This window comes from Ambystoma mexicanum, chromosome 8, assembly GCF_040938575.1.
Source record: "Ambystoma mexicanum isolate Mex_15411 chromosome 8, UKY_AmexF1_1, whole genome shotgun sequence".
Classification (NCBI taxonomy): domain Eukaryota; kingdom Metazoa; phylum Chordata; class Amphibia; order Caudata; family Ambystomatidae; genus Ambystoma; species Ambystoma mexicanum.
This window is the reverse complement of record NC_090929.1, coordinates 767,036,877-767,050,053: the sequence shown is the minus strand read 5'-3', so window position 1 is coordinate 767,050,053 and position 13,177 is coordinate 767,036,877.

Below are 13,177 nucleotides of genomic sequence, written 5' to 3'. Positions count from 1 at the left end.
ATGAATCTGAGTATCCTTTGGTAAGTTTCAGAACCCGTTTTCATGCACATGAACTGTGTGGTGGTCAATAATGGAATTTCCAATTGGTCACATGCAAGAAGGTACTCCTGTTATTAAACTATGCACACTGTTCATTAGATTACCAATCTTTAGTGCAGTTTACATCAGTCTTCCCAAATGAACAATTCTTAAATTTTCAAGACTCCAGAACAAAGCCACAAATTACAAACCACATATTCGCATTCCTTTAAAGTTTTCATTACATTACTACTCCGAACCTGGCTTCCTGCAACACGCAAGTGTAGGGCAGCTGAGCGGAAATGGAACACGTTAGGAGCACCATCTGAAAAAACTGGCCTGCTGCCTCCGTCAATGGCAATATCAACTCTGACTGTTTTCCAAGAAAATAGCCTTTATTCAAGCCTGCATCTCCGCAGCATCAAATAACACAGGCAAACTTTTCAAAGTCTGCAAGGAACTGGCCAATCATGCCGCAGCCTCTTCTTCTGTCACATCCAACCAGGACCTTTACTTAGCCCTGGCTGTACACTTCAACACAAAATCCCAAGACATCCTTTCAACCCTCGCTTCTACACCACAACATACACCAACACCTGAGCATCCCTTGTCCCCCCCCTCCCCTTTCCCTCTCTTCTCTCTTAACCGTCACACCTGATGAGGTCACAAGACAAGTCTGATGGCTTCATCTAAACAGGTGGACCCCTGTCCCTCTAAAACTGTTAAAGACAATATTGACTCTCTCGCCACAGCCTTGGCTGATCTCTGCACTCTCTCCTTTTCAACTGAAGTTTTCCTGACTGCCCTCAAGCACTCCCTTGGGCACCCTCTGCTCAAAAAACCCTCTGCCAACCCCTCAATTCCTGCAAACTATCGCCCTATCTCTCTCACTCTTTTCCTGGGCAAACTTCTGGAGAAGCTGGCTATTTCTCAGCTGACCCTCCACACTGAAATCCATTGGTTGCTTCCATGACCATCGGTCTGGTTTTAGAGCACCCAGAGGCAATTAAATTGCTCTTCTGAACACCTGTGAAGACTTGCTCTCAAATCCTGACACTAACACTCCCTCTGTCCTCATTCTCCTTGACCTCTCCTTTGCCTTTGACACAGTTAACCACAATATCCTGATCACATGTCTCTGTGACACCCTGGGAATCACAGGTCAGACTCTGGAATGCTTAACCTCTTTTATCTCTGACCACCCATCCCAGGTGGAACTCAGAGCCTTTCCCTCAACTATAGGTCTCTCAACCTTTGGCGTTCCCCATGGATCTAACCTATCCCCCTGGTTCTTCAACATCTACATGGCTGCCCTGGCACATGTGATTGCCACCTTCACCTCTAACTTCCAGTGTTATGCAGAAGACACAAAACTATCTTTAAGGCTACTCTCAGCCGCCTCCTCCTCCTCGCTCATATCTGACTGTCTGTCTGCTATTCAGTCATGGTGTGCTGCAAACGACCTCTGCCTCAATGCCAGTAAGACTTTGATTGTTTGCTCCCGCTTTCCCACTTTCACTCTAGCCGGCCTACCTTGGACCTGCACCCGCGCCCACCTGTGTGGCAAGAAAGCTTGGGGTCATTTTTGACTCCATCCTCTCCTTCTCCTCTCACATTTCAGACATCTTGAAAAAAAGTCCAACTATCAGCTACACCACCTCAAAGGTAGTCTACCTTTTCTCACTTTCCCCCAGTGGCTCCTTGTCTCCACAGCCCTAGTTCTCTCTAGGGTGGACTATTGCAACCACCTCTTCCTCAACCTCCCTTCTTCTGCCCTGTGCCCTCTGCAACTCATCCAGAACAGAACTGCAAGACTTATCATGGGCCTCAAGCCCAGGGACGGCATTGTTTATGACACTCTGCATTGTCCACAAGGCTTTCTGGGGCCTAGGGCCTGGGACCTACCTACCTACCTGCAATGCTGCCTACCTAAATACTGTCCATCATGAGCCCTATTCTCATGTACCTCCAACCTTCTGCGAGTGAGTTGGTTCTCCAAGCAGAGATTTGGAGGGAGATCATTATCCTCAGCAAGTGCCTCCCTCTGGAATAGCCTTCCTGCCGCCCTCTGTCTAGAAGTTCCGGAAACTCCTCAAGACCTTCCTCTTCTCCTCTTCCTTCCCTCGCCCACTACATTGCTAATCTAGCTCTCTGCTCTTTCCCTCCTCTTCCTTAAAACTTGCTGACTGGCCACATGGCGTACCTCAGGGTATTGCAGGTCCCGGGCACCCCCACAAGTCCTTTTTTACACTTGGCTAATGCCCCTTAGTCCACCCACACTCACTGCACTTGAGAAATAACCAAATAAAGAGATCCCTCTGCACTTACCACAGTCTCCACCTACCGGTGCACTTGGGACCTCCCCCCAACCTCTGAACGTCTGTGCACTTGCATGATCAGAATGCACCATGCCTGAAGATCGTCTGTCTGTTCCCCCTGTCTTCACCCCTTAATTGCACTGGTAAAACTGAAGACTCGCTGTCAGGCCTATTTGCTGTTTCTCAGCTTTTATCTGTATTTTAAGCACTTATCCTGTGCAGACTATTATCATCTTAGAATTTCAAGGGTTCTGGGCGACTGTTGTTTTTTTCCTCATGTTCCCACCCTCCTTGAGTGCTTTCAAACACTTGGCTGTGTATAGGCACTTTATAAATAAACAATATCATACCAAAAAACATTGACTCCTCATGCGGCAAAAACACTTTCAAGATATGCCAGCCTTTAATACTAGTAACACATCTTACATATGGAAATGGATTACTCAACACCCATGCCCATCCAGACTCAGGGCCTCATTACACGGTAGGCGGTAAGGGTTTACCGGTACCTGTAAGGGCACCGGTACCGGTAAACCCATACCACCTTACTCCGAGTTCCTTTTGCGGGACCCGACCTTAACGGCTGGTTTTACCAGCCTTTAAAGTAGGGTGCCGCAAAGGGAACTCAGTGCTAATTACGGTACCGGAATCTGCGGTACCCTAATTAGCTCCTTCCCCATTCCCATTATGCCCTATGGGGCAAAAATCGGAATGGGGAAGTGCCTTGGTGAATGGGGAATTACCGCCCCGCTCACTTTGGAGTAGGGCGGTAATTCCGCCATCCACCAAAGGAGACACAGTGAAATACCGGCGGCAACCATGGCGCTGATAGCGCCATGGTTACCGCCTACCGTGTAATGAGGCCCTCCCTCTACACAAACCTGATCAAATCAAGAAGGCTCTTGGTTAAAAGCTAAAAAAACAAGTACAGTGCAGTCCATACTTTGATGAAATGGCAGACAATTGTTAATTATAGAGGATCTTTAACACATCTGAAAAGACTTCAATCTATCCGTTTTCAAACAAGATTTTATCTCTGAGTAAGAGGACAAAAAGAGCACTATCACCTTCTCACTGTTAATAATAGTGCACAATACTGATTGCATTGTTGCAAAGGTTGATACAAATACCCCAAGATAATCCAATACTAGCAAACAGTAATAAAAAATAGAGTGCAAAAATTGCAAGAAAAAACAGCTTTTAATTTCCCAAAAAGATGGCAGGGAGACAGCTCTGTTGAACTAAACTGAAGAAAATCTTGACACTCCCACTCAGAAAAATCAACCATATAGTAGGTGGAAATCAGCAAGGTCAAAACTTTGTTGCATCCCATGTAACACCACAACCTCTTCACAAAGGGGAAAAGTGAAGAATAGACAAAGCATATTGGATTTATAGAAAATGTTGGAAGAAGAGGAGGACACCACTAATGATGAGACACACAAAACCAAGAAGAAGTTACAGTGCCTTTTGGCCTTGCCCCTGGGTCCTTTCCTCTACAGCCCACTGCAGGCTACACAAATCCCTGTTATGCACCTACAGTTGAGGTCAAAGAAGGGCTGACAAACAGCGTAACATGGGGGTATTAGTTAAACACCAACAGATTCTATTTGGTGTACCTCAACCGACATTGTTGAAAATTGGAAAGTATGCACAAAGACAGGTAGATGATGTAGTAAAAGAAGTAGAGGAGGAGCTTGTAAGAGCAGAACAGGAGCAGGAGGAGGGTGCAATGTGCAGCAGTAGCAACATATCTGTGGACATCGGGACAGATAATTTTTGAACTTCACAGAAATTCATTGCAGTGTACAGATGTGTTCCATAGGAGAATGTTATGTTAAATTCACGTGATCAAGTTCACGCTACAGATGGTGCAGTCCACACGTGATCATGTTGCAGCTACCAGTGCTGGCCCCCTCTTTTACAACAGACTAGGAGGTTTCCATAGCAGTGACAGGAGGGTAGATTCCCTGTATGCCCTCCACCCCCTGCACTCATTGGGGTTTTTGCTCAAGTGACAGTACGTCAAAAGCTATTCACATTCTACTAGTTCACACGACGGAGTGGATTTCTGATTATATCCATTCAGCAGTAGATACTGTTCAGAACCAATGCTTTCATGGAATTGTTTATGGTGGCACTAATGAAGGTGGAAGTCCTGATCAAATGAAATTGACCTAACAGAAACTCAAGTTGGCTTAGCTTTTAGCACTTCTTGAATGGTCTTTTTCCTTATGGACTTTGTTTTCCAACAGATGCGTTTTGCATCAAGGGTACTAAGTAGTTGAGGATTAAGCTACAGAAAGAAAGTAAATGGCAGCCAGGATTGATTACTTTGATTTTTGTTCATTTATGTTGTTTAATTATTTGATCTTGAAACTTTTTTCGGTGAATGTGTGTTTGTGAGATTGAGAAGACGATGAGGTATGCAAGGAGTTGTGTGAGAGAGTACATTTGATATCTGAATTGTTATAGATTTATGTTCTCAAAATGGACAAAGTCCTTGCATTTATTAAATAAGAAATGTCTTTCCAATGTTCATCTCTTTTGTGCATAAACTTCACAGTAAACACATTTGAGATCTCCCTTCTCTATAATAAGTGGATAGCAACTCAGCATGTGGTGATGGGCAAGCAGAGAGCGATGATGGAGAGTACGTAGTGGAAGAATCAGGCAACAGGGTCCCATGGGAAGATAGAGGCAGGATTCCATGGTCAGAGTGGTTAGGAGATGGACCACTAGAATAGCTGTAGCGAACAGCAAGAATGTAGAGTAGACATCATAGCCTCAGAAACAGGGAACACAGTGCTCCCTGTTACAGAATGGTTGAGGGGGTCTCAGTATATACCTTGGCTAAATCTGGGTAAGGAAAACCTAATAAACAGATTTCCATCTCTCACAGCAGGGGCATGTAAGTGGATTCATGCCCTTGAGAACAAGGCGGCAGCGATTACAATGGCTGTAGGAGATATGAAGAGCTTGTTCACCTCTTTATTGGGTGAAAAGGTGGGCAGACTTTGGGAAAAGGCGGGATATGACTGGGTAACACTGAGCAGCAATGCCCATGATGGTGCACCATTTATTAACTGTTGAGCATACGTAGGAACGGCGATGAGGGACATGTACCCCGACACATCAGACATGAAATTTATTCTAGGTCATATCAAAAGGACCTGGCACAATACATTCAACAGATACAGGAGCTAAGGCAGTTAGAGATGCAACAACCATGGGATAGGAGCATCCCTGTTTCTTATCACATGTTGTTGAGGGGTTTCCTGCAGAAATACAGGCAGAATTGGGGAAGTTGGCGTGCCTTGAGACGAGAGGGTGGTCCGAGATACAAGCAAACATAGTACATCATTGTAGAGCAAAACAGGATAAAAGAGTAGTAAAGTAGACTAAGCTCAGAAGGCAGAAGCAAAGATGGTAAAGGAAAAAATTGCCAAATTCAGTATGAAAGGAGCAGCAATTACAAACACTACAGAAGGACAACAGGTGCACAACCTATGGCAGTAAGGGGTTGGAGGGATGTCGTATGCTCCACAAGGGGGTATATCCCATTAGGAGGGTATGATCCACAAATGGGGTACTTTCCACAAAGAGGATATTTTCCACAAGCAGGATATTTTTCACAAGGAAGGGGAACTTCCAGAGAGGCAGAGAGACTGGATTTGTATATGGAAGACCAAGACCAATGTTCAGAGGACTGTGTTGGGTTTGTGGGAAAGGGAGACACTTTGCACAACAGTGCAGGAGTAGAAATCGAGTACAGTATGGACCTGGTGGCATCCCTGCATATAAGACTGTCACCTATCCACCACAGATGCAACCACCAATGAGACGACCCCCTACAGAAGCAACCCCCACAGCTGCAACCTGTGCACATACAGCCCCCACATAGACCCCACAGAACATGCCCCCAGTTTCCTAAATGCCCCTTGTTGCCCAAACTCAACAGTAATGTCCAACAGTAGCAGTTGCCCCAATACCCACTTCCAAATCCTCTCCAAATACAGGTACAATCATCCTCTCAGCAGGGGGACACGCATATGTTGCCCCAGGGCAGAGTGCCACAGTACACAGGAGTTACATTGTTGGGAGGTAGCACTTTTGTATTCTCAGGCACAGACTAAACTTCTCAATAAAATAGCTCACAGAGGGTTCTGATGTGCCTAGTTCTATCAGTAACTGCAGACCCAGAAGAGGAACCACAGTTGCAGTGAAGATAGGCGACAGCACATTCTCATTGTTTGGTTGACACATGGGCTGCCAAGTCCTGCTTTCAAAAAGGAAGGTTTCCTTTGTTGGAGAAATTAATGGGTACTCTGGGATTTTCCGGGGATGTTGTAACAGTTCCTTTCACTGAAGAGTTACCCTTCACCATAGGCACTCAAGAAGTTGAAGCACCCTTGTATTCAAAACAAATACTGATTAACATATTGGACAGAGATATTAAGAGCAATGTAAACATGACAATTTCATTCATCAAAAAGGGCATATTGTGTCCACCCCAGGTCTGCACTATGCATACGTTATTGCAGTTATACAAGCATTCTGCACCCGCAGCACTCTTTGAGGTGCACCACTTTACCCTGACCTATTCTTTTATGAGGCACAAGTGGAGTTAGGATGGGTACCCAGGATTGATGAATGCACATTTTGATTACCTATAGAATTTTTACCGTCAGTTTACAAGGAGTGCCACCAGGTACCACTATTATAATACATGAAGAGGCAGCAATCACAAAGAATGACAAGGTGATTTTGCATGGCGCAGATGAAGATGGCATTGTGTGGCACACTGTTTTATGCATTGACCCAGCACATCACTTGACAGACTTGACTGATGAACAGCTTTATAAAGACAATAATAACGTAATGGAGATGGTGTTTTAGATAAGCATTAAAACAAGGACTTGTTGAAGAACATGAGTCACCAAATTGCACTCCTTTAGGAATAAACCCTTCACTGGATTTAGATAAAATGATATGCTTCACAGTCAATGATTTGAAAATAGTTTTTGTAAAAATATATATTTGACTTTCAAAAAGATCACATTCTAACAGACAATATTGGTGATCTTCAATTTAACGTTTATGTATTTCACACATACATATGTTCCTTCTGTTTTCAAAATAAAGCACACATGTACGCATATACAAAAAGTGTTCCAGACAGTTTGCTTCACTTCCTTCCTACACTTATATTTAACTATGTATGGCTTAAGAGTGATCTATTATAATTCGACATTTAAGACACCGACACATTTCAGACATTAATTTGTCCTTTTTCAAAGGCATGCTTGCCATTTCTTTCAACAGCCTAAACAGTCACAATTACATAATTCCAAAACATTCTTTACGAACTTCCAGGATATTTCCAGTAGTTATTCATAATTTGTTCACCAGTATTAGCAGCATATATGTTCATTCAGAATGCAAATTCAAATCTCTGAAATTTAAAACATAAAATAATCAGAAACATTTCTATTTTTACCAAGCTGTGCTCATTAAAATCCTAAAATTCAATTAGGCCATGCTCACCTACGTAGGCTGCATCCATGCGCATAGGTTCAAACCAAACTAAAACTGATTCCTGTAAGAGTAAACCAAACCATAAACTTCACTACTCCTCAGTAAATTACCAGACACCTGTAAAAATTAATTTAACAAAAATTGCTCACCAATATCGTATGCGTTTTCAGCTCATCTAGAGAATTGGGAAAAAGTCACTGCCCATATTCACCTTGGATGATTAGTACTTCAAACCTCTGTAATCGTAACATGTTTCAGTCATCTTCCTTTCAATTAACCCACCCTTATACAGGACAACCAGTTCTAAATACACTTCAGTCTTCATTCACTGACCAATTATTTGGCATGTGGAATGAAGTACGGGACCAGCAAATCAGTCGACGTGTCCCATTCTGTGTCGCTCATAAAGGAAATCACTGCTTAACCATGTGGCAGGAAATCATTTGTCAGGAAACCTTGTGACAGGCAATTGCATCCTCCTCTATATTTGATCTGCCACCATGGTGGCCATCTTGTAATGATATCCAGGCCTTAACGATGTCAATGTGTTCATATATTGTTATTTAACTGGTTGTCAAGTTTCATTCATAATTTACCTTATTCACAATGGAATATCTTATTTATTCTCCACTCCCATAATACATTTCTTAGAGCAGTTCTCACCCGCTCTCCATTGTCCCTCCATAGTGTCTATATAATTTGCTTGCTGTCCGTGGGGATGGTGTACCAGAGCGGGCGAACAACTGCCATGCCCGTTCACTCACACACTACTCGACCAGCTGTTGCCCGGCCCCACCACAGGGCACTCATCCCCATGCTTACCTCCAGGCTGCGGCAGTGCCCATCTTAGTGTTTGTTAGTGTTTGTTATCTATCATAATTGGTGAAGCTATGGTCCTTAACATCTGTCTGATCTCGACTAATGCAGATTCCAAAATCTTATTTTGTCCCAATGTGTAATACAGTCAATGGGCCTAATTACGAGGTGGGCGCAAAGGGATACCGGGCACCGTTAAGGACATCTGTGCCGGTAATCCCTTTGCGCCCTATTCCGAGGTCCCTTAGCGGGTCCCTTCCTTAACGCCTGGTTTTACCAGGCGTTATGGACAGGGCCTATTAAGCGACTTCAGAGCTAATAACGGTACCACAATTTGCGATACTGTTATTAGCGCCTTCCCCCTTCCCATTGAGCCCTATGGGGGCTGAAATGGGAATGGGGAATGGCTTTTTCAATGGGGATTTACCGGTCCCGCAAAGGTCGGAATAGACCGGTAAGTCCCCATTGAATGAGGCGGACTCGGTACCGGTATTGGAGGTAATCATGGCTCTAATAGCGCCATGACTACCTCCAACTTTGTAATGAGGCCCAATGTATCTTTAACATTTAATGCTGCCAGATTCAAGTCTGTGCACAATGCTACGATAACCTATTGGTGTCTATAGATATCAGGTCAGATCCTATTTTGCATTTAACCCACGAGGGGTCATTGAGTCAAGGCAATCTGTCCAAAAAGCATCCCTCTGTAGTAACATGGTGTTAACGTCACCACACCGTCTTAATGGAATGATATGTTCCAAAATCACTAATCTAATCTCATTTGTGCTGCATTATTTTCAGTAAAGTGACTGCTTACTGATGAACTTAGGTTTCAGCACTCACATTGGATTTGTGCTCCGTCCATTGGATATTGTTTTTAGAATAAGCCACGCGAGCAAATAATTTCATAGATGAAATTTATTTAATCACACATGCATGAGTGTCGTAATTTGAGCTTTCTTCCTGAATAAGGATGTGGGATTGTCTGCCCTTTGATAATACTGCTGCAATTTTGACAGTTATTGTATGGAAGGGTGCCTCTATGATTTGACTGTCCTCCTAGGTCTGATGAAATCAGGGAACCTCTCAAGGATTTTCTTTTTTATACGCAAACATAGGTGGAGGTGGAAGAAGTGTTGAAAGTATAGGATCCAAGCTCAGGACATCCCTGTTTTTTTTCATAATTGTTCAGACCTTTGGACTGGTTTTCTGAAAAGGTGTAACGCAAACTAGATTGGGACTAGTTGTACCCACCTTGGGAGTCATTAGAGTATGTCTTGAGATACACTTAGCACTCTGTGCTACTTTGCCAACAACCTGCTTCTTGTACGGACGTGCTATCTTCAGAATTTCAAAATCCCATCACCATAATTGGCCCTCTTGGCTTCCCGCCCCCTGCACCTGCTCACTCTGCAACTCCCCTCTCGATACATGCTGCCAACTCTGAATGCAACCTTCTAGCTATCTTCTCACAAGGAATAGCTGCATGAAAAGCATGTCTGAGGCCCTTATCCTGGAAATTAATTTCTTCTAGTTCATTTGTTTTACTAAGGCACTTTTACCACTGAACCGAGTGCCCCCTATTCAGTAGTGGTGCTGTTCTCACACCCTAGTTCAACATTCTGGCAATGCTGCTGTCTCATTTCAATTAAATTACCATAGCTCAGAAATGTGGCCTCGCACACTAAATGGAAAAATCTGGAGGCTTTAATAACATCCTATACATACATGACAGACCTCACGCCTGTACTTAATAATGCTCCACCTACATATACAAAATAAATCAAAGATACATAACCTTATCTAATAATATAGGTGTGGCAAACAAATAAAAGAAGTGTTCAGTACTATGCAGCAAGCAGCCTGAAAATGCCCCAAAAATGTGGCAAAACTACATCTACACTAAATCTAATGTTGCACCACAAAAACATGTAATCATTGTGTCACTGGGCATAATACCATACTAAAAGAACTTTCTATACTTGTGTTTGTACACACTTTCAGGACGTTGGACTTGCATATTTACACTGTGCCACAGGAATAAGGAACCATATAGCTGGAATATGCAAAATTATACATAAAACACAAAAAACATGGGAAATTAAGGATTCGGTAATTGTGGTGAATATTTCAGGTTGAAACATAGCTTCTTTTTTATGAATCAAGATATTTAATAGTCATGTAAACCTCAATAAAATTGAACTTTCAACTCTAACTGCTTGCTTTCTTGAGATACAATCCCAGAACGTTACTAGCACACTTGGAAGTCTGTGCGTTATCTTAATCTCCCGATGCGACCGATTGAATCAGTTATTTGGCTTTGAGATTCACACTTTGATAGCTGTTCATGAAAAAATAAACATATTCATTGACTGAGTATTCTGGTGTGTTGATAATTGAAAATAGATGTGCCCCTTTATCACCCACTAGCTGTTCTACCCGTGCTTCGCACAGTCATTCCTAAACATTTTTTTTTTAAACGGACAAAGGTATATTTATATATTTATATTATATTATATTATAATATATTATATTATATTTTATTATATTATATTTATACTACACCATGGAACATACCAATTCCAAATGTGACTTTTTTAGCATGTTGGGAAGTATGATGAACATTTTGAACAGACACACAAACATATCCACACATTTCCCTTTTATATGTATGGAGGAAATACCCATTGTTGGGGGTGAGTCCTGGCCCCCATGCGGTCCCGTAAGCCCCCACCCTGTAAGGACCACACACGACACACGTCCTTACAGTTCGGGCTCCCCGGTCACTCCCTCGCGGCCGGGAACGCCCCGTTTATTTATACAGCACGCGGCGGCATGCAACGTCACGCCGCCACGTGCGCGTCCTGTCACGGGGCAGCGCCACACTCCTCCTTTTTCGGGAGGACACACAAATGCTTTTAATATACACTGCAAACCACTACAACCAATTAATACATTTCACACCACACTTGCCTAACACCCCTTAAATGTCAGCCACCCGGATCCCTTCACTCAGGTTGACCAACCAACGGTCCCAGCACGTAATCACTGAGGTAAGCGGGTTTCCCTCGCCCAGCCCTCTGGGGGTACCTTCCGCTTACCTCTGGCACGGGAAGTGCTTCGGCAGACGTCCCCCGGACAGGGGACCCAGGTGTGCTGGAGGAAACTCCTCCATCGTCCGGTATTTCCACTAGGTCCGGCTCCCGGGGCGGTTCAGTTCTTGGATCACCCAGTTTCTTGAAGAAGCTGACATTCCGGGTGACGGCAGATCTTCCGTCAGAGGCCGTCACTATGGACCCCTTTACAGCCACAACATCCAATGGCTCCGACTCATAGGGGAGCGAGAGCTTTCCATGGGGGTGTCGATTACGGATGAGGACTTCGTCCCCTGGCTCAAGCCGCTGGTGGTGGAGACCCCTTCGCAGGTTCTACTGTTCAATCCTCACCCGCCGGTCTACCTCGACCTGTTGATTGTCAATCACCCCGGGCTCCTTCTCCCCGACCTTGGGTAGTAGACCCCTGGGGCATCGCTTGAACAGGGCTTCAGCTGGAGCCACCCCTGTGGATGCATGTGGGGTGGTGCGGTATACCCGCAGGAACTGGTATAGGGCTCGTTGGAGTGGCTGTCCTTGTCCCTGGGCGATCCTGAATGTCTTGTTCAGCGTCCGCATCAGTCTTTCAGCATCTCCATTTGCCCTGGGCCACAATGGAGACACCTTCCTATGCTGGACCCCGCAGCGCTCCATGAGTTCGGAGAACCGCTCACTCTGAAATGGTGATCCGTTGTCCGAGCACAGGGTGTAGGGGAACCCATGGACCGCAAACACTTTCTCCACGGCCACAACCACGTGCTCGAAGGCCACCGACTCAACAAACTCCACCTCTGGATACTGTGAATATTCATCGATGATAAGGAAATGGGTGCCTATGGACGTTGACCCAAAGTCTGCATGGATTACCTCCCAGGGTCGCGTGCCTCGGGGCATTGCTTCGATGACCGGCTCGTGCTGCAGAGTCATCCACCCTCCGCTCCATCTCGGGGAACCAGACCTTCAGCCGCAGCCTGGCCTTGGTCTTTGCGGCGCCCTGGTGTCCATGGTGGGCCAAGGTAATCACGTCCTTCACCTTGGACTGGGGGACCTCTATCCGGTCACCTCGGAGCAGCAGGCCCGACACTGAGAAGGACAATTCCTCCTTGACCTTCCATAGTTGCTCAAGGCCTGTCTTGGCCTCCTGGGTCCGCCCCGCCAACGCTTCCAGGACAGACTTCCAGGAGCCCTGTTGCATGGAGTGCTTTATGATCCGGAAGCACTCGTCCTCGGCAGCTGCTGCCTCCAGTTCTGACAGGGGCATCGCGTTCGGCGTGACTGCCTCCACCACCATTCGGACGTGATCGTCGGCCTCCTCCACACAGGTGTCATACTCATCTCCCCCACGCACTCCCGGGTTGTCTGGAGAGATAGTCCGCCGCATTATTGGCCCCCGGC